This window comes from Bos indicus, chromosome 7 (genome assembly GCF_029378745.1).
Source record: "Bos indicus isolate NIAB-ARS_2022 breed Sahiwal x Tharparkar chromosome 7, NIAB-ARS_B.indTharparkar_mat_pri_1.0, whole genome shotgun sequence".
In the NCBI taxonomy this organism is placed as follows: Eukaryota; Metazoa; Chordata; class Mammalia; order Artiodactyla; family Bovidae; genus Bos; species Bos indicus.
The window spans coordinates 107,211,851-107,238,612 of NC_091766.1; the positions used below are offsets into that span (position 1 = coordinate 107,211,851).

The 26,762-nt window shown below is 37.0% G+C and overlaps 1 protein-coding gene and 1 non-coding gene across 2 annotated transcripts in view; both read right to left on the reverse strand.

Annotated features, from left to right (window-relative positions):
- The window catches only part of FBXL17 (F-box and leucine rich repeat protein 17), a 521,801-nt gene that overhangs the window by 450,922 nt on the left and 44,117 nt on the right, over positions 1-26,762 (reverse strand). The window lies entirely within an intron of this gene.
- TRNAS-GGA (transfer RNA serine (anticodon GGA)) lies at positions 8,901-8,972 on the reverse strand. The gene has a single exon. It is a non-coding gene; the product is annotated as a tRNA-Ser (tRNA).

Genomic DNA, 26,762 nt, shown 5'->3' on the forward strand with positions numbered 1-26,762 from the left:
ACAAATCAAAAGCACAATGAGATAATAAATCACATCCATTAAGATGGCTAACACCAAAAAACAAACATGGATTCCTTCAGATTCCACTTATATGAGATAAAGGAATCAAATTCATAGGGATAGAAAGTATAATGGGGGCTCCCAGGAACGTGGGGTTGCTTTGTTGCTAAACTGGTATAAAATTTCAGTTTTACAAGATGAGTAGTTCTAGAGAATGGTTACACAACAATCTGAATGTATTTAACACTACTGATCTGTATGGTTAAAATGGTTAAAATGGCAAATGCTATGTTACATATGTTTTAAAATTAAAAATAAAATGACTTTTAAAAGAGGTAAAAGCTAATAGAAGGCATGCTTTCTCATGCAGTGTCACCATCAAATTCACTCAAGAAAAAAAAAAGTGATCAACCAAGATACATCACCTCTATGACCAAAGCCTTACCAAAGAAGAATATAAGAATTCTTAACAAAGTAAAACAACCCAGAAGGGTAAAACATGATAGCATGAAACACTCAGCAAGAGGATTTAGGCAAAAATGTGATCTTAAGAATAAGTAAAAGTCCTAAAGAGTAAGTAGAATTTATTTTGGAAAGAGGGAAAGAAACAGTATTCCAGAGATGAGAAGAATAAACAAAGGTGACCACTATGAAAAGTAAGAACAAAGGGGAAGACGAATATTAAGATGGCAGGTTCTACCTCATCATCCACAATAAAACTTTAGTCAGTTTGCAAAAAACAAACAAAAAAAAAAAGTAGCATTTTTGAGACACAGAGTAAATATCTTACTGATTTGTTTGACATTGGTTTATAGGTAAACCCTAAAGGGAAGAGGGTGGTATCTGACAAGCTTAAGAAAATAACTGCACTATGGGCACAAAACTAAAGGGCCTCGAACAAAGACTGAGCAGCAGGACTGGGGAAGCAAGGCCCAGTCAAGACAGGGTAAGGGGAAGTGAAGCACAGGGCATGGGAGAGAGCAGGACAAGCAATGGATAACGGGGGCTCCCAGGGGATGGGGGCTGCTCTGTTGCTTAACTGGTATACAATTTTCAAGGCTATAAGACAAACAAATCCATTCACTCAAAAATTGCTTTTGAACAACTTCTATGTGCCTGACATTTTCTAGACAGAAGATACATCTATGAGCTACCTACTCTGGAGTTTACACTCTAGGAGAGGAAGATGATACACAAACAGTAATGAAGAAAAGACAGCTGATACTAGCCAAAAGTTTTACACAAGACACAAAAGCAATCATCATTAAGGAGAAATGATAAATCTGACATCCTCAAAACTAAAACCTGTTCTTCAAGGGAAAATAAAAGGAAAAGGAAAGACACAGACAAGCAAGTAACCACAATGCACAGATCTGGTACAAGAACTTGCACCTAAAATATATAAAGAACTTACAAAGTGATAAGAAGAAATCCAAAATTTTTTTTTTTTGAAATCCAAAATTTTTAAAAATATTTGTACAGACACTTCACTAAAGAAGTGAGTAATGGCTAATGTGCACAATTAAAAGGTGCTCAACATCATTAGACATCAGGGAAAAGCAAATGAAAACCACAGTAAGATACAACCACACGTCCACTCAGACGGGCTAAAATTTAAAAATCAGACATTGCCACTGCTAGTGAAGATGGAGCACAAATGGAGCTATGAGACACCACTGGAAGGAGCATAAAACAAACAAGTATTTTACAAGTATTCTGTAAAATCCTTTGGCAGTTATTAATAGAGTGACATTTAAGTGATACAAACTACATGACCCAGCCATATCAAACCTAGGTATTCACTCGAGAGAAATGAAAACCTCTGTCCATTAAAGATGTGTTCATGAACATTTATGGAAGGTTTATATTTAATAGTTGAAAAACTGGAAACAACCCAAATGTCCATTAACAGGTAAATGGATAAAAAATTATTGTGTGTTTATACTTTGCACCCAAATATCAAATTAAGTACAACATACTAGGTACATTGTAAACGGTACTAGTAAACAGTAATTAACTACAGAAATGCACAACATGTACTTAGGAACTACTGTCAGCAATCTCTGAACTATAAACGGTCCAGACTTAGACTGAAGATGAGTTAGAAAAGAGCTAAGCAGAGTCAGAAAGAACAGGCTCCATATATACACAGTAAAAGATACTGAATCAGATCAATCCGAAAGCCTGACTGACCTCCATAACACAGCAGTTATGAGCCAATAAACTTCTTACTGTTTAACCGGGTTGAGTCAGGTTGTCTGTTACTTGGAATAAGGTGAATCATAGATGATACGATGTAGCTCATACTTCATTTCAGTTCAGTTCAGTCACTCAGTCGTGTCCGACTCTTTGCGACCCCATGAATCACAGCACGCCAGGCCTCCCTGTCCATCACCAACTCCCAGAGTTCACTCAAACTCATGTCCATTGAGTCGGTGATGCCATCCAGCCACCTCATCCTCTGTCGTCCCCTTCTCCTCCTGCCCCCAATCCCTCCCAGCATGAGAGTCTTTTCCAATGAGTCAACTCTTCACATGAGGTGGCCAAAGTATTGGAGTTTCAGCTTTAGCATCAGTCCTTCCAATGAACATTCAGAATTGATTTCCTCTAGGATGGACTGGTTGGATCTCCTTGCAGTCCAAGACACTCTCAAGAGTCTTCTCCAACACCACAGTTCAAAAACATCAATTCTTTGGCACTCAGCTTTCTTCACAGTCCAACTCTCACATCCATTCATGACCACTGGAAAAACCACAGCCTTGACTAGATGGACCTTTGTTGGCAAAGTAATGTCTCTGCTTTTTAATATGCTAACTAGGTTGATCATAACTTTCCTTCCAAGGAGTAAGTGTCTTTTAATTTCATGGCTGAAATCACCATCTGCAGTGATTCTGGAGCCCAGAAAAATAAAGTCTGACACTGTTTCCACTGTTTCCCCATCTATTTCCCATGAAGAGATGGGACCAGATGCCATGATCTTCGTTTTCTGAATGTTGAGCTTTAAGCCAACTTTTTCACTCTCCTCTCTCACTTTCATCAAGAGGCTCTTTAGTTCCTCTTCACTTTCTGCCATAAGGGTGGTGTCATCTACATATCTGAGGTTATTGATATTTCTCCAGGCAATCTTGAGCCCAGCTTGTGCTTCTTCCAGCCCAGCATTTCTCATGATGTACTCTGCATGTAAGTTAAATAAACAGGGTGACAATATACAGCCTTGACATACTCCTTTTCCTATTTGGAACCAGTCTGTTGTTCCATGTCCAGTCCTAACTGTTGCTTCCTGACCCGCATATAGGTTTCTCAAGAGGCAGGTCAGGTGGTCTGGTATTCCCATCTCTTGAAGAATTTTCCAGTTTCTTGTGATCCACACAGTCAAAGGCTTTGGCATAGTCAATAAAGCGGAAATAGATGTTTTTCTGGAACTCTCTTGCTTTTTCCATGATCCAGCAGATGTTGGCAATTTGATCTCTGGTTCCTCTGCCTTTTCTAAAACTAGCTTGAACATCAGGAAGTTCACGGTTCACGTATTGCTGAAGCCTGGCTTGGAGAATTTTGAGCATTACTTTACTAGCATGTGAGATGAGTGCAATTGTGCAGTAGTTTGAGCATTCTTTGGCATTGCCTTTCTTTGGGATTGGAATGAAAACTGACCTTTTCCAGTCCTGTGGCCACTGCTGAGTTATCAAAATGTACTGGCATATTGAGTGCAGCACTTTCACAGCATCAGCTTTTTAGGATTTGAAAGAGCTCAACTGGAACTCCATCACCTCCACTAGCTTTGTTTGTAGTGATGCTTTCTAAGGCCCACTTGACCTCACATTCCAGAATGTCTGGCTCTAGGTGAGTGATCACACCATCGTGAGATCGATTTCCATATTCCCCATTAAACAGTAGGAGGATTTAACTGCTAATGATGGGAGCTTATGGCAAAGAAAAAGATAGGAATTCCTGAAAAAAAGTAACAGACTGGAATAACCACTGTGGATAAGTTACTAGGAGTAAAAAACATAAAAGCAGTAAGAAACATAGATAGAATGTATGGCAAAAACCACCACAATATTGTAAAGTAAATAGCCTTCAATTAAAATAAATTGAAAAAAAAAAGAAACATACATAGTGTTTTGAGAAAACCACAAATACTAGGGGTTAAAATAACGCTTCCAAAAACTCCCCGTAAGATGAACGGTTCACTGGGCACTATCACATGTGTAAAACAACCAACAGTACTTCTACCACCTGCCAAGCTGCTCACAACAAAAATGTTCACCACCAGCAAACTTCTGGCAGTGACTTCATTCCAGGTTTTCTTTAGTCACAAAGAGAGAGAAGTGAAATGGCAGTTGGGAAGTTAACAAGAAAAGACAGAAACGTTTAACTCTTTTACATAAAATGTTTAACTTAATTACGAACTGCTATTTGCCAAGATGCCTTGTTGGATGATACATATACACCATCTCAATCCATGTAACTTCATCAAAGGTCAAGCAGAGTAAATGGTATCATCTCCAATTTAAACACCTGTTGTTGCTCAGTTGCTAAACTGTCAGGCTCTTTGCAACCCCATGGACTGCAGCATGCCAGGCTTCCAGGTCTTCACTATCTCCCAGAGTTTCTTCAAACTCCTGTCCATTTAACCTAAGGAAATCAAATCTTCAAGAAATTTAAATCCAAGTGCTTAAGAAATCCAGAACTTGTGACCTGGTGATTGGTCGTGCAGGGATTGGAATCAATACCTGTCTGACACAGAAGCTATCTTGCTCAACCTTTTGACAAGAATAAGCACTAAAGAGGTGTCACTGGTTCCTTTGTCTGACCTGTCGTCCTAAGGGAAAGCATCAGTCACTTCTCACTAGAAAAACATGTCCCTTAATGATAAAACAGAACACAGGAGTATCAAGGAGTTCCTAAAGTACGTTGTTTATTCTTATCCCACCTCTAAGTGTAAAACTATCTGATGTTCTCAGAAAACTCCAGCAGCGGACATGGTCACTATTTGAAAGAAAAACAAAAACACTTGGCAGACAAATGAAGGACAGTATGTAGAGAAGATATGCTTATTAGTTTTGAGAAAGTTATCAACAATATATCATAAAAAGGGTACATATGAAAATATATTCTGCTAGAAAACCACTGAAATTTATAGGCATTATCATTTCTAATGGGGAACAAAAGGAAAAAGCCAAAGTATTCACCAATATTGAAGTCTGTAGAACAGAATATGTGGTGTTCCTTTTTCAATTAAAATGTATGTCTTCAGAAAACTAAAACAGAACTATCATATGATCCAGCAATTCCACTGCTAGGCATTCAGTTCACTTTGGTCTATCAGTCATGTCCGACTCTCTGCGACCTGATGGACGGCAGCACGCCAGGCTTCCCTGTCCATCACCATCTCCCAGAGTTTACTCAAACTCATGTCCATGGAGTCGGTGATGCCATCCAACCATCTCATCCTCTGTTGTCCCCTTTTCCTCCTGCCTTCAATCTTTCCCAGCATTAGGGTCTTTTCTAGTGAGTCAGTTCTTTGCATCAGGCAGCCAAAGTATTGGAGTTTCAGCTTCAGCAACAGTCCTTCCAATGAATATTCAGGACTGATTTCGTATAGGATGGACTGGTTGGATCTCCTTGCAGTCCAAGGGGCTCTCAAGAGTCTTCTCCAACACCACAGTTCAAAAGCATCAATTCTTCAGCGCTCAGCTTTCTTTATAGTCCAACTCTCAAATCCATATATGACAACTGGAAAAACCACAGCCTTGGCTAGACAGACCTTTGTTGACAAAGTAATGTCTCTGCTTTTGAATATGCTGTCTATGTTGGTCACAACTTTCCTTCCAAGGAGTAAGTGTCTTTTAATTTCATGGCTGAAATCACCATCTGCAGTGATTTTGGAGCCCAGAAAAATAAAGTCTGACACTGTTTCCACTGTTTCCCCATCTATTTCCCATGAAGTGACGGGACCGGATGCCATGATCTTCGTTTTCTGAATTGAGCTTTAGGCCAACTTTTTCACTCTCCTCTCTCACTTTCATCAAGAGGCTTTTTAGTTCCTCTTCACTTTCTGCCATAAGGGTGGTGTCATCTGCATATCTGAAGTTATTGATATTTCTCCCGGCAATCTTGATTCCAGCTTGTGTTTCTTCCAGTCCAGCGTTTCTCATGATGTACTCTGCATATAAGTTAAATCAACAGGGTGACAATATACAGCCTTGACATACTCCTTTTCCTATTTGGAACCAGTCTGTTGTTCCATGTCCAGTTCTAACTGCTGCTTCCTGACCTGCATACAAATTTCTCAAGACGTAGGTCAGGTGGTCTGGTAGTCCCATCTCTTGAAGAATTTTCCACAGTTTATTATGATCCACACAGTGAAAGGCTTTGGCATAGTCAATAAAACAGAAATAGATGTTTTTCTGGAACTCTGTTGCTTTTTCAATGATCCAACGGATGTTGGCAATTTGATGTCTGGTTCCTCTGCTTTTCTAAAACCAGCTCGAACATCTGGAAGTTCACGGTTCATGTATTGCTGAAGCCCAGCTTGGAGAATTTTGAGCATTACGTTACTTGCGTGTGAGATGAGTGCAATTGTGCGGTAGTTTGAGTGTTCTTTGACATTGCCTTTCTTTGGGATTGGAATGAAAACTGACCTTTTCCAGTCCTGTGGCCACTGCTGAGTTTTCCAAATTTGCTGACATATTGAGTGCAACACTTTCACAGAATCATCTTTTAGTAGATTTAGCTCAACTGGAATAGTTGAATATTTTAGGAATAGCTCAACTGGAATTCCGTCACCTCCACTAGCTTTGTTTGTAGTGATGCTTCCTAAGGCCCACTCTAGGATATTACTCAGCCATGAAAAGGAATAGAATTCTGCCAGTTGCTACAATGAGGATGGCCCCAGAAGGGCTATTTTGCTTGGTAAAATAAGACAGAGAAAGACAAATACTCTATGTTATCACTTACATGTGTAATCTAAAAATATAAACAAATGCCTGTAACAAAACAGAAGCAGACTCACAAATATAAAGAAGAAACTAGTTGTTAGCAGTGTGAAGATGGCAGTGTGGGAAAGGACGGGATAGGGCTACGGGATTTATGAGATACAAACCACCATGCATAGAATGAATGGGTAACAAGGATACACTGCACAGCACAGGGATATACAGCCACTGTTTTGTCATAACTTTGAATGCCATGTATCAAGAAAAACACTGAATCACTATGTTTCTGAAATTAAAATAGTATTGTAAATCAACTATTCTTCAATTTAATTTTTTAAATTAAAAATTTTAAAGGAATGATAGACAAATAAAAATATATGTATACATATTTGCATGTGCATTAAAAGCTTTCCCAAAACAATCATCAGATCGATTAGCAGGAAGTTTTCCTTTTGTACTTTTCTGTACTTTTAGAATTTTTTAAACATGCATGAAGATTTTTTCTGACAAGGGTTATTTAAGCCTCTTATATTTCTTAGTATTTTGTAAGATCCTCTCAAATACTCTTTTAATTATGGTTCACTTTCAATATTATTAATAGTGTAATAGATAAATGACTACAGGAAAAGTCTCACTATTCACTTAATACAAGACTACCACTTTTACATAAACTGCCTGAGATAATGGGCTTCCCAGGTGGCGGCTAGCGGTAAAGAACCCATCTGCCAGTACAGGAGATACAAGAGACGCGGGTTCAATCCCTGGGTTGGGAAGATCCCCTGGAGGAGGGCATGGCAACCCAATGCAGTATTCTTGCCTGGGAAATCTCGTGGCCATAGGGGCTTGGCAGGCTATGGTCCACAGGGCTGCAAAGAGTCAGACACAACTGAAGCAACTCAGTACACATGAGTACTTAGTACAAATGAGGAAACACCTCACAGGGATTTTCCCAAAGTGGCTCAACTAGGATACAGAAACCTTATATAAACCTGAAAGTGAAAGTGAAGTCGCTCAGTCGTGTCCAACTCTTTGCAACCCGTGGACCGTAGCCCACCAGGCTCCTCGGTCCATGGGATTCTCCAGGCAAGAATACTGGAGTGGGGTGCCATTGCCTTCTCCAGGGGATCTTCCCCACCGAGGGATTGAACTCGGGTCTCCTGCATTGCAGGCAGACGCTTTAACCTCTGAGCCACCAGGGAAGCCCCATTATATATATATATATATAAACCTATAGCTCCCTAATTCAAACCTCAAAGGACTTTCCATTACACCACACTGCCTATTCAAAGACAAAGGTGTTTTAAAGTTAAAATAAACTTATATAAGTACTTCAGTTTGTATTTAGGTATATCCCTCCTCTTTCCAAAAAAGGAATTGAGACAGGTCATGGAAATTCACCCTACAGGAGAAAAACAAGTAGGAACTGAGGCACTGGAAAATAAGGGTTAAAATGAAAAAGTTATTCTATAGTAAAGAGAGAAATTCTGAGTGTTTTTACATCAATTACTATGTTTCTTAATTTCTAAGATATCAAAGAAACGAGGTAAATGAGACCACAATATCGTTTATAAAATTCACAGTATTAAGTCATAAAGGAAAGCAATTGCTCAGAAATCTAGCTTTCCCCAGCACCAAGCCCAGAGAGACTATATAACTGAGGGTTCTTATGAGGGAAGACTCTGTGACAGAGATGGCAAAGTCCTTACAAATATACTAATAATAATTAAACAGAATAATGCCCAAAACTCAATTCAAGTACTGCTACCCATATACTGTTACAGCTCAATGGGACAAATCTACCTTTAACAGCAAAGTCTTCTTTAAAAGCTAGCAAGTCATTTTAATGAATATACCATGTTTTCTTTGCGACCCCGTGGACTGTAGCCCACCAGACTCCTCCCTCCATGGGATTCTCCAGGCAAGAGTACTGGAATGGGGTGCCATTTCCTTCTCCAGGGGATCTTCCCAACCCAGAGATTGAACCTGGGTCTCCTGCATTCCAGGCAGACGCTTTAACCTCTGAGCCACCAGGGAACCCCATACCATATATCAGCTCCTTTTAATTTTAATCTTCAAAATATTTCACCTTAGTTTGGTAACTAACTTAGAGGTTATCATCATTAGCAAATAAAATATCTATACATCATTATTTTCATATTCTTAAAATGTAGTTTTCAATGTAAGAAAGGCTGAGTCCAAGCTCTAACGCAATGGCCTTACCAGGGCGATGTTACTGTTCTCCCCAGTGGACTCATCCACAGGTATATACAGGATGGAAAGAAACTGCTCATGTTAATTCAGTTACTTTATAGTAAGCGGGCTGGCACAGCCCAAGGAAACCTGGGTCTAGAAGCACAGTGCTGTGTGTGTGGTTCTGCTGTTGCTGTTGCTTGGTTGCTAAGCTGTGTCTGACCCTTGGGACCCCATGGACCTTAGCCCGCCAGGCTCCTCTGTCCATGGGATTCTCCAAGCAAGAATACTGGAGTGGGTTGCCATTTCTCCAGGGGATCTTTGCAAACCAAGGATTGAAGCCACATCTCCTGCAACAGCAGGTGGATTCTTTACCACTGAGTCACCAGGGAAGCCCATGTATGTGGTTATTACTCAATAAACAATGAATGAATGAGTAAGTAGATGGGAAGAGATTGGACTTATGGAAAATAATTGATCCACGTAGTATATAACCATGAAGGAGCTAAGGAAAACACATTTTCCAGAATTACACCACTTGTAACTTTAGCGCTATTAACCTATTAACTTCCAGGCTTTCAATATCATTTTCTAGGGTATAAAATGTCATTCCACCCTCTAACCTTTCCCTCTAATTTTAGCTTCTCTTCTCCCAAATATTATAAATCAATGTATTTAATAATTTTTTTCCAACAAATTACCTAAATGATTGGTCTGCACTGAGAAAAACCAAAGGAACTATACCAAAACTAAACCACCAAATCTTCCTGAAGCTGTCTGACACTTCTAAGAAGCATGCAAGCGATTTACTGCTCCACTTCTTCAGGTATGCCTCACAATATAAAATACTGAACAAACTTCAATGGAATGAACTGCATGCAGCTTTTCAAACTCTAACCCTAAATACTTAATGCCAGCTGTATTTATCACTCAAGCAATCTCACTAAGATATACTTTAGAGAGCAAAGAAAGACAAATCAACACTCAATGTGGACACCTCAGACTCCTTCATAAAGCAAAGCATAATCCAGGGAACAAAAAAACTCCCTTTTAAATTCAAATTACATTAATTTGAAATTACTTCACTATCTTATATTATTTTGAATATATAGACACAAATATATATTACATATGTATTTATGTATAAGCACACATACACGCACACATTTGAGATCTCCATTTAGACTGAAACTCTCTAAAAGTGGAAACTGGTACATAAATTTATTCCCTATTCTACATTCTTACAGATATGATTGGTTATAACTTCTTCAAAGGAAAAAATCTGTGGCAATCAAAGTTGAAATGTGCTAATGTGATCTCCAAAAACATTTTATTAGTTAGCTCACTCAATATTTACATATCATTAAACTGACTATTCCTAGGAATACAGAAAATACCTATGTACTGAGTATGAACTATTCCTAGGTATAATCAACCATATTTGCAAAAATATAAAGACAGATATGAATACACACACACACACACACACACATATATCTTCACCACCAGGGAAGCCATTCTACAATCAAGTAGCTCTAAAATCACAGGAGGCTTCCCTGATGGCACAGTGGTAAAGAATCCACCTGCCAATGCAGGATGTGGTTCGATTCCTGGGTCAGGAAGATCCTTTGGAGGAAATGGCAACCCATTTCAGTATTCTTACCTGGGAAATCCCACGCACAGAGGAACCTGCTGGGCTACAGTCCAAAGGGTCGCAAAGAGTCTAGACACGACTAAACACAAAATCAAAGTCTTAAAACCAATATAAATATTTAACGGAGTTTTTATTCCCCCAAAAGTTGTTATTAAAAAGTCATAATATGCTGCTGCTGCTGCTAAGTCGCTTCAGTCGTGTCCGACTCTGTGGGACCCCATAGACGGCAGCCCACCAGGCTTCCCCGTCCCTGGGATTCTCCAGGCAAGAACACTGGAGTGGGTTGCCATTTCCTTCTCCAATGCATGAAAGTGAAAAGTGAAAGTGAAGTCGCTCAGTAGTGTCCAACTCTAGCGACCCCATGGACTGCAGCCCACCAGGTTTCTCCGTCCATGGGATCTTCCAGGCAAAAGTACTGGAGTGGGGTGTCATTGCCTTCTCCGCATAATATGTCTAGCAGTCAAAGAAATTTAGTACAATCATCTTATTCTTATGCAAGATGACAGTGGTTGGATTTATTAAACTACCAGTGATATACTCTAAACTGGTAAGTAAAACATAAAGGTCATTTGGTAAGGTTAAAATTCACTTACCTCCATATCAAATTAGTAATTAGTTAGATAATCCTGACCAATTACCACTACCACTTAAAAAGTAAATGTTCTAAACCCATAAATCAAGTAATAGGAATTGCTACAATTGCAGTATGTCAAACCTAAGAAGAAAAGACCTCATTTTCCACATTTATGAAAACAATTTATAAAGGGAAGTTACAAAATCCAAGAGACCAACATGGAGCCACTGAACCTTCAATCTAACAATTTAAAAAGAACATACAAATGCAACAGAGAATATTTTAAAAATTAGATTTAAATAGTATCAAGTTTAAGATTAGAAACATACTTTCCTTAGATTAATTGACCCAGAGGGATGGTATGGGGAGGGAGGAGGGAGGAGGGTCCAGGATGGGGAACACATGTATACCTGTGGCAGATTCATTTTGATATTTGGCAAAACTAATACAATTATGTAGAGTTTAAAAATAAAATAAAATTAATTTAAAAAATAATAATAATTTACTAAATTATATCACTCTTAGATAATGTTAAAATTTAGATTGTGTAATGAGTCTGTAATAAGATTCCTTAAATTTTAAAGTTTCAAAAATAGAAATAGAATATTAATTTATAAGACATTTTATTCCAAATGAAATTAATCAAATAGAAATTTATGACACCTGACTCAATGCCAATATTAGAATTCCTAAGTCAAATTACATCCTGAAAAGGGAGACCCTGAATGAAGAAAGGAGATTTATGTTACCTAATTATCAAAAACAGACAAAAATGAAACTTTTGGCAAAGATGAGCAGATAAATTATTAGATTAAAAATAATTTTTAAAAGGCTGTAAATTCTCATTTGAAGACAAATGACTGCTAACTATGAGCTTGGATGAAATTCAGCAGTATTTAAAATGCCAAAAATTGGACAGTGAAATCTAGTAGCAGTCAAATCTTTAACCTTAATGTGAAGAAAAACTGAAATTTTTAGAAATACGCCTCAATTGTCAATTTATCCACATAGAAAACTAACAGAAAATAAAAATATCATCGTCTTCCAGACTTTAGTCACATACCTACAAAGATGAAAGGGCAGGGAAAAGAAGCACACATGTAAAACCTCAGTGAGACTGTCTCAGTAAATCTTCTTTCAAATAACTTGGTTAGGAAGGGTTACCTTAAGACAAAATACAATAATAATTTCTAATAATAACAGTAATAATTTTCCCACTAGGGAGAAAGAGTTAATTCATTTTTTTTAATTATTTAGTGAGGTTACTTTTGAAATTTTACCACTGAAGGGTCCTACTATGTGCCATGCTTAGCATTTGTTATACATCATTATAATCACATAAATGCTCTGATTAGTTCTAGTTAGATGTTTGAAAGGCAGAGTTCAATGACTTCTTAGCCTGTAGTATACTATACTGAAATTTGCTTCTTCATTAATACTATCTCTAAAGAAATATTGATAACAAAGTTAGTCAGGGTGAGTCTTTATATTTTATTCTACGGAGAATGACTCTATAACCTCTAGATAATTAAAGTAAAATGTTTAAACATCTAAACTGCTCAAGAACTAGGATGTAAAAATCTTCTGTACTCCAGTTAAGCTTCCATTCTGACTTCTAATTCACTGTACATCAAAGAAAATCAACTTGCCCTAACACAGAAAAACTATACCCTTCAGTGATCAGGCAGGTGTTGAGGCCAGAAAGAGAGCCTATTTTCCACAGCCCTTTACCTTGTTTGATCACTGGTTACTTTTGATCTGACACTGCCCTCTCTCTAGTAATGACTTCCCCCTCGAAGACCCTACCTCACATCTGTCAGAAAGAATAAAGGGCATCAAACTGAGACCTGACAACGCCTATGGGCCAAGCGATGGGCTGCCAACTGAATGCTCCCCAGCTCCCACAATTTCCAATTCAGCTCCTTTTGTTCTGGTAGGTACAGGGTTAGGGTACCAATGACAGCAGAAAGGATTATGCACCAACTGTGAAACCAAGCCTTCTTGAATATGTATCTTTTATCTCTGCTTCTTCATCTTCTTAAATGCTGCAAACTTCATGGTGGTTACTATGAAATACATATTCAACAGGTGCAATAGAAAGTTTGTTTAAATCCTTTTCCAGGAGAAAACAAAGGACACAATGTATTGTAATTCAACTATAAAGCTTTAAGGAAAAAGTTTCAAACCCATGGTGTGAGATTAATAAAGGCCAGCTGTCAAAGAGCATGTTAATTGTAAATGAAACCACAAAAGTTTTAGAGGACCACTACTTAGCACCATACACCACCTAAAATGGGAACGTCCCCTAAAACAATGTACATATTCAGAAGAGGCAAGGTTTAGATTGTTAAATTGCAGATTCTCACACTAATTTGGTGCTAATCAGTACTGAAAATAAGTTCCTCCAGTTTTGTTTAAACAATGTGGTGAGTTTTAAGGCATTAACAGCAATAACTTTAAATGCTAGAAATTTTAAAAATTTGGTCAAATACCACTTTGATACCATTTCACTAACAAATTTTCAACTGTCATTAGAATATTGCATGAGTTCTTATATATTCATTAATAAATAACCTTCACACACACACACACACACACCTCATCAGGCATGCAATAAAAGGATTTGCAGAAAGCAGGTTTAGAGGCCTTCTAAGATCACTTTCAAGGTTGTCACTTTTTTTTTTTTAAGAAAGGAAAGGTCAGAAGACGGAAGTACTTGATCAATAATATACCCATGCAAACTTAATATACTTTTAATATTATAATGCATAAAATCAAATAACTAACTTTAGACATGGATAAATACAAAATCTCAAAGGTGAGGAGGAAGCATTAAGGTGATTACAAGTTAATTCCAATAACTGGAGAAATTAGTATATACAACAGCTAAAGAAAGATATGCCTTGATGGAGAGAAAGGGGAAAGGCTCTCACATCTGAAGAATGAAACTCCGACACTGGGCAAATCCATACACCAACTGATACTGATTTATACCTCTGAAGAAGACTGTATGTGAAATATCTCCTATACTAATAGTGACCAACAGTCAGCACTATTTCACTCTTCTTGAAAAAAAAAGTCTATCTCGACTGTAATCTAAAAGTATCATAAAGTATATTATTATAATGTGATGGTTTTAAATAGACTCTAATATATAAAAACAGATGATGCTTATATACACACTCGGAGTGACTTTACAGAAGAAAGTCATCTAGGTATACCAGAAAAAGGTAGCACTTCTAAACTGAAAAAGCACAATTTAATCCAAGGATAAACAATACAGCTTGCTGACCCAATACTTGCCCAATTTTTTCCTTAAGTTTTCCAAATGCCACTTAATTCTCCAAGAAAATGAAGAAATAAACTACATTATTCTAACAAGATACCTATCTATGCTTCTTTTGCTGTATTCTTTCCCTAATTTTTGATTCTATAAAACTATTAGGACATATTAAAGAACCAAAAGATAATAACATAAATGGAACCAATTTATGATACTTAAAAAATAAGAATATAAAGTATTAAAAATTGCCAGTGTAATCTTCTGCATGGTATATCATGGTATATAAGCATGCAATGTCGATGTTCTAATTAAATTTAATGCCAGGTATGTTTGATACATTTTCTGGGTACTATGCAATCAATATATGTATCAAATATTATACTTATCTCTTTCTAACTGCAACAATAAAAGCAAGCTCTTCCAAACAAACATAAATGCAAGATGTTAACTTTCATCTTTTTAAGAAAGTGATTAAAAATGACAACAGAAAAAGGACCACAATTCTAAGCAAGCTCAAGAGATTTTTGTTAGAGTTTTCTGAAAGCAAGGAAGGAAAATACACTGGTGAAAGCAATGGAACAACTCAAATATCCTCAATGGAATGCAAACCAAGTATCTAACAGGTAATTTGCAATAAAAAAGAAAACAGCTTTAAAGTCACAAGACTTGATTCAGCTTTTAAAAATCAGTTCTTAAAAGCTACTTAATTCTTGAGGAGGACATACCTCTCTCTCTTATCTTCGAGGAAAGATTTTACTTCCTCAAAGTATGACTGCCATTTTTCTGGGAAGAACACTAATGAAAATCACTTGACATCACTATAGAATAAATATATTTCACCAGTTTAGCCGTTAATAAAAACTGAATCTTTTATACTAAAAGGTATCTTATATATACATCAGATCAGATCAGATCAGTCGCTCAGTCTTGTCCGACTCTTTGCGACTCTGAATCGCAGCACGCCAAGCCTCCCTGTCCATCACAAACTCCCGGAATTCACTCAGACTCATGTCCATCGAGTCAGTGATGCCATCCAGCCATCTCATCCTCTGTCATCCCCTTCTCCTTCTGCCCCCAATCCCTCCCAGCATCAGAGTCTTCTCCAAGAGTCAACTCTTCGCATGAGGTGGCCAAAGTATTGGAGTTTCAGCTTCAGCATCATTCCTTCCAAAGAAATCCCAGGGCTGATCTCCTTCAGAATGGACTGGTTGCATCTCCTTGCAGTCCAAGGAACTCTCAAGAGTCTTCTCCAACACCACAGTTCAAAAGCATCAATTCTTCTGTGCTCAGCCTTCTTCACAGTCCAACTCTCACATCCATACATGACCACAGGAAAAACCATAACCTTGACTAGACGAACCTTTGTTGGCAAAGTAATGTCTCTGCTTTTGAATATGCTATCTAGGTTGGTCATAATCATACTTAAAGTGACTGACATGTACCTCATTAAAGATATTAATTTTTAAGATCTTTCTTTTGGGCACAAAAAGAATTTTTCCAGAAGAAAAATTCAGAATAGAAGGTTCATCTTAACTAACTGTCCTTTTCAGAAAATTTATAATTTTTAAGTATAAAAAGATTAATTTTTAACCATTTAGTCAAAACATTAACAAATATATAGTCAGTTACTATAAACAAATTAAAAAAAAAAAGACATCCCCATTTTTAAGGAGCTTACATGATTAGACTGAAGCCTTGAAACCTACAACAAATTATCAATGGATTAATAGGAAATAATAAAGGAAGTTGACAGAGTACTAGAAAGTAATAAATGTGGTCGAATTCTTAAAGAATATTTAACCAAAACAATCATCTTTCGCTCAGCTTGAACACATATTGGAAGAAAGCAAGATGACAACAGAAAATGTAGAGTAAATAGACTAGTTGAGAACATAATGAGAACAGAGACAAGTAACTGGAGAAATTTTTGTAGTCAACCACTACAAGTTCCTGAAATGATGAATACAGTAGTTTAGCAAGAGTATTTCTGAGTTGTAGATTTAAAAAATAACAAAGCCAGTCTTAGAAATGTCTTAGGCCATGACAGAATCCAGTGGAATATACAATATACCATTATCTTTCACACTGTTTTCCTTTAAGTTCTTCACTCATAAGCTTGACACAATTGTAGTTTATGAAAATATATCATAGGTTATACAATGGAACTGACTACAGTTATATATGATTAAAAAGTACTTATTAATATATCAATATATGTGTATATAAAATTGTGTCCTGCAAGAACTTAAAACATAAAAAATATCAAACTATCTATAAGTGCTAGTCGCTTAGTCATGCCCAACTCTTTGCGACCCCGTGGACTGCAGCCCACCAGGCTCCTCTGTCCATTAGATTTTCCAGGCAAGGATACTGGAATGGGGTGCCATTTCCTTCTCCAGGGGATCTTCCCAACCCAGGGATTGAACCCGGGTCTCCTGCACTGCAGGCAGATTCTTTACGACTGAGCTACAAGGGAAACCCCCAAAGTATCTGTAAGTATCATCAAATATTTAAAGTTAGCATTAACCTAGTATGCAGGCATGGGACTGTATTTTGATTCCCACTCTGTGAACCTACTAGTCACGGCTTAACCTAATCATACCTTGTTCTCAGAGGAGTCAAAGCAAAAATCCAGCATTAAACGATCAAGATAATTTTATAATCTGTAGTCGTTTGATAGGCATTTTAAAAACAATGTATATAAATATATACCTTCCTCTTTGTTTTCTCAGAGATATATATTCAATAAGGGGAAAATAAAAGATAAGAATAATCACCCAGACACAGTTTAATTAGGAGTCTGATACATAACTATTTTTCTTCAGATTACAAATTCTCAATATATTCATTTATGTATCACATTACAGTGAATGATAAATACCTAGATATTATGCTTAAATCAAAAATAGTCAATGAAAACCTGGCAATAGACTCAACAAATTTCCTACTCCCAAGGACTCTCCTGGAGTCTATCACAGTTTAGAAACCAAAAATAGTGAAGTAGAGCACTCATTAAAGAAAAATACAATATTGGTCTTTTCTGCAACCTAAATTTTATGTAGCTACATAAAATAGGAAGCAATTGGAGGGTTAAAAAATAAGTAATATCAAAATAGTATATATTTCATCTGGCCTCAATTTCTCAGCTACTAAAAACCAGAAGGTACAGTCCAAGGGAAAGATTTTACCCCAATACTCTCATCTGTAAACTCATTCTAGACCTTTAATAAGAACATGAAGAAAGACAGCAAAAAGAAACAATATAGACAATATGGATAAGCAAAGTCTGCAGCAGAAATAGGAGCAGTCCTCACCACAGGATGTCTGGATGCACTTTCATGACAATGCCTCTTTTGATAATAACTACAATAAAATACTTGGAAAGAAGCATCTTATCACCTGGTAGCCAGATTCAACTATAGTTTATAAAAGACGTTCTGAAAGGCACAACTTAAAAAAGAAAGAAAAAGAGAAATTCTTCTCCCCTAAAGCCTAATCACGAAAACAGTAAATGGAATTAAGTCTTGCATATCTTAGTACACTAACAGCCTTGTGACAGCTATAAGCCAAAACTTCTCACCAGATCTAAGCAACACATCTCACTTGTTGACTGACAGCCTAGATAGGCAGTTGAAGAATGTGTGCTCATAAACGGCAGACTTAATGTACTCCCAGCATTCCACTCTTATTTAACCTTATAAAGTTTCTATTTGCTAAGTCTAACCATTTGGCTCTTTATCTCAACCCACTTGCCAACACTTGAGCACAGAGACTAAGACAGCACTTTCACATTTATATTTGAGAAATAATTTGATTTGTTCCAAATCTCTGATTTTTTAATATGCACTCCTAGAAAAAGTAAACAAAAACTACATTAAAAAAAAAAAAAAGGATCTAAACTACAGAGTATGTAAGTGGAAAATAACACCAGTAAAAGAACTGCAATACTAGGGATAACCTATCAACTATAAATTTTAAACCCAGAATAAATTTATTTTCAGTAATCTAGAATCTGAGCCCCCCCACACACAAAAAGTTAACAATATGCAAATACTATCTGAGTCTCCTATTCCGAGTTTCCCTAGTGGCTGAGTGGTAAGGAAACGTGACGGGAGCCTCAGGTTCAATCCCCGGGTCAGGAAAATCCCCTGGAGAAGGAAATGACAACCCACTCCAGTATTCTTGCTTGGGAAATCCATGGACAGAGGAGCCTGGTAGACTATAGTCCATGGGGTCGCTAAATAGTCAGACACAACTTAGCGACTAAACAACAATAACAACAAAACTTTTAGCTATAATAAATTCTTCATTATCAACACTGGAATACCTGTATCAGTTTTCAACACCAAGCTTGCTTCAACTTGTGATTGTTTGAATCTAAGGAACTCCTATCATCAGCTGATGGGCCCCCAAAAATCTGTGAACTAAATTTAATGTCATTAAATTAATACAATTAGTTAAATAAACATGCTGGGTAAAAAAGAAACAAAAAACAAAACTGACGCAATCCAAAGAAAAATTATTTGGATATTATCGAAGCTACTGCCTGCCCTCTACCACACCGGTCCACAGGAGAAGACACACACACACACACATGCACTCACTCTTCACGGTTTTCTATGCCTTTAAAATGAAGGAATACAATTCAGTTAAGTCCTTACCAAGATACCTGACAAAAAAGATACCTACAGAAGGAAAACAGAAAAACAGTTCTAAAAGAGAGATGGTAAGCTCTACCAAAGAATGTATAATGAATAAAAATGCATTCATTCTGCAGATTGAAAAATACGCCAAATAACATTTTAACTTTTTTTCAGGTTTGCCAAATAACTCTAGCTTTTAATTAAAGTAGATCTTCTGAATATCACTGAACAAAATAAAGCCAATTTTATAAATGGTAAGAAGGTACGAGTCAATGTAATTTTTACAAGGATAAAATTATATTCTAGTTCATCAGAATGGCATGTTGTTAAGAAATATTATCCCAGAAAATAACCCTTGAGAACATGAATGACTCTGGCTGGGTAAACCTGATACATGAAGAACAGCATCATTGATACAGTAACCAGATCAAAGAGATGTACGTACTGCAAAGTCAGAAAGCCATGGACTCTCCATCTTTAACTTATTCTTCAAGCTTTTATTTATAAGCTTAAGTCCACCCACTTTTTAAAGCATGTTCCCAAAATGCTAGAAGAAATACCTTTAAAAGTATATTCAGTTCAACAGTAAGCCATTAGTCACTAAACCAACATTTACTGAATATCTACTATGTGCCAATATGTGGGTGGATGGGATAAAAAGGAAACATGATACTCTTTACCCTCAAAAGAGCTGACAACCCATCAGCAAGATACACCTGTAAACCATGATTTCAGTTACTCATGAAGAGCAACTTGACATCTATCAAAAATTTCAAAATGTATCTGATATCTTAGCTCCCTTTAATTACATTTCTAGACTAGCTCCCAGAGAAATTCTCATAGATAAGCCAAGAGACTTGCACAAAGCTTTTATTGTTAACCTTACCTATAAAGCAAAACAATGGAAGCAATATAAGGGTCCCTTAATGTGAATGGATAAACACGAGATACATACATTTATAGAACACTAAAAGTTTAAAAGAAGGAATTACATATTCATTAAGCTAGATACCAAAAACAACTTAAAAGTAAACAAAGGGGATTGCAGACTGACAAACTACGTGAGACCAGCAGTTAACCCTGTAACATCAGACACAACCACTGTGACCACACACTGAGCAACACTGTACTGCTGTTTGTGGTCCATTATATTTGCTAAAGCTGTTGGTTTTTTAAGCATTTTAGATCATCACAGTAGTTACCTCTAGAAAGAGACAGTGGTAACATGGTATGTAAGACAAGAGACTTCAAGTTTATTTGCTTTATTAATTCAAGAAGAAACAAATTTAAAAGAAAGGCTGCTGCTAAGTCACTTCAGTCGTGTCCGACTCTGTGCGACCCCATAGACGGCAGCCCACCAGGCTCCCCCGTCCCTGGGATTCTCCAGGCAAGAACACTGGAGTGGGTTGCCATTTGCTTCTCCAACGCATGAAAGTGAAAAGTGAAAGTGAAGTCGCTCTGTCGTGTCCAACTCTTAGCGACCCCGTGGACTGCAGCCCACCAAGGTCCTCCATCCATGGGATTTTCCAGGCAAGAGTACTGGAGTGGGGTGCCATTGCCTTCTCCGACAAAAAGGCTAACAACTGTCAATGTCTAGGTGACGACGGGCTTATATTACAGATGTTACTGCTCTTTTCAGTATTTTGAATTTTTTTAATTTCCTAAAATTAGAAAATATACAAGACTAAAATATTTGACCACATTTCAAATTAGAAATCTCAAACTACAATCCCAGTTACCAAGAGATACACAAATTTCTTATCATGACACTCAAGAAACTTAACAACCTGGTCCCTACCTTCCTTCACAGCCCCAATTATGAACACTTCCCCAACTACGATAAAATCCTAATCTTACTTGGACACCCACTACTAACTAGCTGCTGCTGCTGCTGCTAAGTCGCTTCAGTCGTGTCCAACTCTGTGCGACGCCATGGACTGCAGCCTACCAGGCTTCTCTGTCCATGGGATTCTCCAGGCAAGAACACTGGAATGGGTTGCCATTTCCTTCTCCACTACTAACTGGACGTTCCACATATTTTTCTAATGCCTTGTTTTTGTCAACGCTATTTCCCACAGCAGCACTTTTCTCACAAAATGTCTGCTTGCATCATAGTCACCACATCGCTACGTATCAATCAAGACCCAGTTCCAACGCCACCGATTATTAACAGGATTTCCTGATTCCTCCCTGGCCTCTCACAGAAGTACTTATTTTGTGACTGGCATTTCCACAGCACTTATCACTAGAAAAGGATATCCTTTCTTTGGCAGTATAACTTTTTAAATTCCTTAACACTATTGAGTGCCTGGCACACAGTATGTATTCCATTTTTAACTGCACCAAATCAACATCTGAAACAGTGTTAAGGGATAGAGTGGAAAGCTATCAGTTCATTAACTCATTAGAATTTTTATTAAATCTATTAGACAAAATATTTAGCTTCTAAATACAAACTTCATAAAAAATACATTATGTTTATGAAAAGTAAAAAATGTTGCATGAGTGCAATTCTAATAAAATTAATTATATTTATACAGGGTTAATATCAACATTAAACACTCTCCAGAAGACACTTCTCTTTGACAATTTTACTAATTTTCCTAGAAAAGAGTTCAGTGTATCTCTATTAGTATTAGCAGCTCCCCCTAAAAAAAAGTTATTATTCTAGCAAAAGGATCTTCTGCTCATGCTAACAATTAACTTCCTCCTTTGGTGCCTTACAGAACCTGTCGGTAAATGTTTTAAGAGGGATAATGCCTTTTGGAAATTACTGCTTGGTTCAAAGGCATATAGATTTAGCTCCATCTGTGATGTATCCAGGCAATCAAAGGTCTTGAAGACAAATACTCAGGAATCCGACATATCTGGGTTAAAACCTTGACTGTGACATTTACCTATTGTTACTTAATCTTTCGGGGCCTCAATTTCCTCATCTGTAAAATGGAATAAGTGAAAATTAATTATGTGAAACTACATTGTACCTGGGTACATGATAAACACTCAGTGAGATAACAACTACTAAGTCTTTTTAAACATCAAAAACTGAAAGCAGAATTCTGAAATGTAGTAACAAAGACAAGATGAAGCTTAATAACTTAACGTCACCTTCTCTAGAATGCCATATTTGTGCATCACTGTTTACTGGGAACTACCACTCTTGATGCAAGTAAATGCTTTGTCCATTCAGAGGGGAAAGGCAATGAAGACGAGTATCTACCCTAGGAGACTCTGGAAGCCAAAGTGAGTACTTACAAAATGCAATCCTTCATAAATGTACATCACTTATGTCTGGGATTACAAGTAAACTCACTTCTCAAGGAGTATTTGAGGAATAAGATATCAAGAATGTAGTGGGGGTACTGGAGGGTAGCGGGGACCAAATCCCTTAATATATTCACTCAAAGTTGAAGAGTCAGGAAAAGACAAGCCTTAATAGAATGCTGAATTAGTTACTGCTATTTAAGCTTTGATGCAAATGTTTACCTTACTTGCCCTAATTGATGATAATATGGCTACCAGTCTACTCACTTAACTGCTTCAACAACCTCAAATTACAGCAAGCAGCAAAAATAAAGAATTAAACTGTGTGGGTAACTAACGGATGAAATCAGAACAGTCAGCGACAGTGGGCACTGACAATGGCCAGTTCAAACTGGTAGACTCCAGAAAGTGAACTCTGATCGGGAGAGGAAGAAAAAAGCTTTTAATAAAGACTCCTACATTTGGAACTATATGCAGCATATTAAAAAGGAGAGACATTACTTTGCCAACAAAGGTCCATCTAGTCAGAGCTATGGTTTTTCCAGTAGTCATGTATGGATGTGAGAGTTGGACCATAAAGAAGGCTGATTGCTGAAGAATTGATGCTTTTGAACTGTGGTGTTGGAGAAAACTCTTTAAGAGTCCCTTGGACTGCAAGGAGATCCAACCACCCCATCCTAAAGGAGATCAGTCCTGAATATTCATTGGAAGGACTGATGCTGAAGCTGAAGCTCTAATACTCTGGCCACCTGATGTGAAAAGCTGACTCACTGGAAAAGACCCTGATGCTGGGAAAGATTGAGGGCAGGAGGAGAAAGGGACGACAGAGGATGAGATGGTTGGATGGCGTCACTGACTCAGTGGACATGAGTCTGAGTAAACTCCAGGAGCTGGTGATGGACAGGGAGGCCTGGTGTGCAGTCCATGGGGTTGCAACGAGTTGTACACAACTGAGCGACTGAACAACATTTTGTACTTCACCTCAATCTCTTTTAGTCTGATCTGCCTAAGAACAAGTCTGAGGTAGTACTATCTCCTTTCTACAAACAAGGAGTTCAAAGTTCAAAAATTAAGATAATTAACTGCATCACATGATTAAGAAACAGTTGGATCACAGGATGAATTCATTTCAACTCAAACTTAAGTGTTTGCTCCATCCATTCCCTAAAATGCTTCCAGCCTGGAAGAAGGACACCAAGAGAGGTGAATTAGGTCCTACTTCATGCACGTAGGCCCCCAAAGGGTAACAACACTAAAACAATGCTACAAATAATGCTACAGCAGGAGCCAAAGGAGATGTACAGAATTATAAAACTAGTAAAATGATTCACCAGGAGGTTGAAAAAAACAAAAAGTCATAATTAACTGACAGGAAATCAAGTTTTAACCAGAAAACATACATCATTTCCCAAAAACTTTCTAAAATCTATTCATAATATATTACTAGTTTCTTGGGTAACTCCGAAATCTATACTAGTTCATAACTCTACAAAGTACAAGATGCTAAAAATAGGCCAAATAAATATAACACATATATATCAAATATGCTGACCCTAAGCCTTAGGATAGAAACCATTTTCAAAATCATAAAACTTTAAGACATCTTTAAGACATAAGTACTTCAAGACATCAAGTTGGATAGCAAATGTAGATAATCTAACTGACCCCATCATTTTAAAATTAAATAAAAAGGTGCCCAAAGAACTTCCGTCCAAAATGTAGAGAAGCAGAATCTGGAGCAAGGAAATTAAAAAGCAGAGAAAATATACTTAATGAAGATTCTAGATCATCAGTAACTATATACACAAACTAAACATGGCTTTAGAATAATTTTAGCCAGTCCTGCACAGAAGTGATGTTAATGCTACAGCTAATAGACAACAGACGGCTATACACAATATGCTAGACACCCATTATAGTTGTATTCCTCAGATCTGTTTTTATAATCTATATGATATTTTATAGAAAATGCAAAATATATCCAATCTAGGTGCATGGCACCTGTCTCATTCAAAAAATGACTAAAACAAAAACCCATTATTTGGAGGGGGGGAAGATTTTACATCTAAGTCCTCAATTCTTTGCTTCACCATCAATCATCTGAATCCAAAAATGTCCAGTCATCGTCCTCACTTGACGCCTGCATAAAGCTCCCTCTGGTAAATAACACATCCCTTTCCTCATTCTAACGTCTACCTTACTTACAGTGCCACAAATAAGCACACTCAAATATTCTGCTACTTTGGGTAAGATGGCAAGTTTACCATTTAACACTCAAGATAAAGCTAAGCATTTCATATTTTTAAAGAAAATTTCCCTAAAATCATTTAAACAACAAAATTAAAAATAAACCATAAATATCTGCAAAAACCCATGTACAAGCATCTTATCTTTACAGTTATATCAAGGACACAAAAGCTGTGTCACTGAAATATACAAAGACAATGCTGCCATCTAAAGGCCAAGATACAGTCAGATACTCAGTGTATAGAAAAGCACACAGTTTGATATTCTAAAGTCAGCAAGCTTTACGCTTTAGAAAAGCACTGCACTGTGACTGTTTTCAGGCCACATAATGAAACTCGAACACTCTGGAGAAGGTTCTTAAGAAGATAGATACGACAATTAGCAAAATAATTTGGCTAATGATCAATATCTATCTGTACAGGTAAAGTTCTGCTAGCATCCTTTCAAACACAATATTCTTCTAAGTATCTGTATTAGTTGTTTGTTCTATTAAATGACATTTATTATCCCTGTCTATAATTAAATATACAGTATAATTATATATCTGCATATATAAATATTATTTATCATTAAGCAGATTATTATTTCTACTTACCCTGTTTAAAATATTTGTTGCTAAGGGACTAATGATAATACATCTCAGAGCAAAAAAAACCCAGACTACTTAAAGTCACAGCTTTGCAAGTAATTCAAATATTTATCCTTATTTCATAATTCCTAAAAATACATACCAAAGTTCCTATGGGAGATGAGTTATCAACAGCTTAACTGTCCAACAGAAAGAGTTCAATGATTCTCAATTTCTCTTTCTAAATTGAAAGAATTTCTTTGAACTAAAATATAGGAAAAATTACTTCAAATTTACAATGAAATCAAAATATTTACTGAATAACACTACATAAAAAACTTATTTCCTTTAGCATCTAAGTACATAATATCTTTCTAATGGACCATAATATCAAGGATATTTGAATATAACTGGACTTCCCTGGCGGCTCAGACGGTAAAGCGTCTGTCTACAATGCGGGAGACCCGGGTTCGATCCCTGGGTTGGGAAGATCCCCTGGAGAAGGAAATGGCACTCCACTCCAATACTCTTGCCTGGAAAATCCCATGGACAAAGGAGTCTGGTAGGCTGCAGCCCATGGGGTCGCAAAGAGTCGGACACGACTGAGCGACTTCACTTCACTTCAGAACCGTCAAAAAACATAGTTAATTCCTTTGAGAAACCACTGACCAAAATTTTTTGCTGAAACAAAGATGTTTTGAGCATCTTCTGTATGTGGGATTCTATGCTCGGAGCAGGGTTTCAAACTGTAGATCAGTCACCTTCTGGGTGGCTAAAACGCTCTTGGCTTGGGTGCAGAGGCGCCACCTTTGTATTTTGTAGTGTTGATTTGGGACATTAAAAGTGAACAACCAAACAAACAAGACTTTGATCAGGTAGGATTTGTTTTGCCCTTTCTAAATGTCAATTTTAAATTTCATTTTATGTTGTTTTCTCTAATTAATAAAAGGTTTTCACCCTAAAGACAAATAAAAAAAGAAAAATGTTTCTCTGGTTTTGCTCAACAAGAAAACAAATATTAATCAGTCAATAATGTTCCCATTACATGAGAAATATTAAAAACTGTAAGTCGGGATTACCATCTTTTAATTTATCTTGAGTGTAAAGTGGAAACAGATGACACACACAGTCAAGATCTCATAACAACCACTAGTTTTTTATGTTTCCTATGAGTCAAAATTAATACTGCACAATTTAAGGACATTATGTCATTTAATCCTCAAAACCACAACCCGCAAAAAGACAAACACTAATAACCCAATTTGCAAAAGACGTTCAGAAACCCTAAGTAGCTTTACCAGGGTCACAATGCAGGATTCAAAAATTCACTCTCTCTGACCCAGAAGACCTTACTGTCTCCAAAAGAACATAAAGACTCGGGAGTGATTATTAAAATTGTAT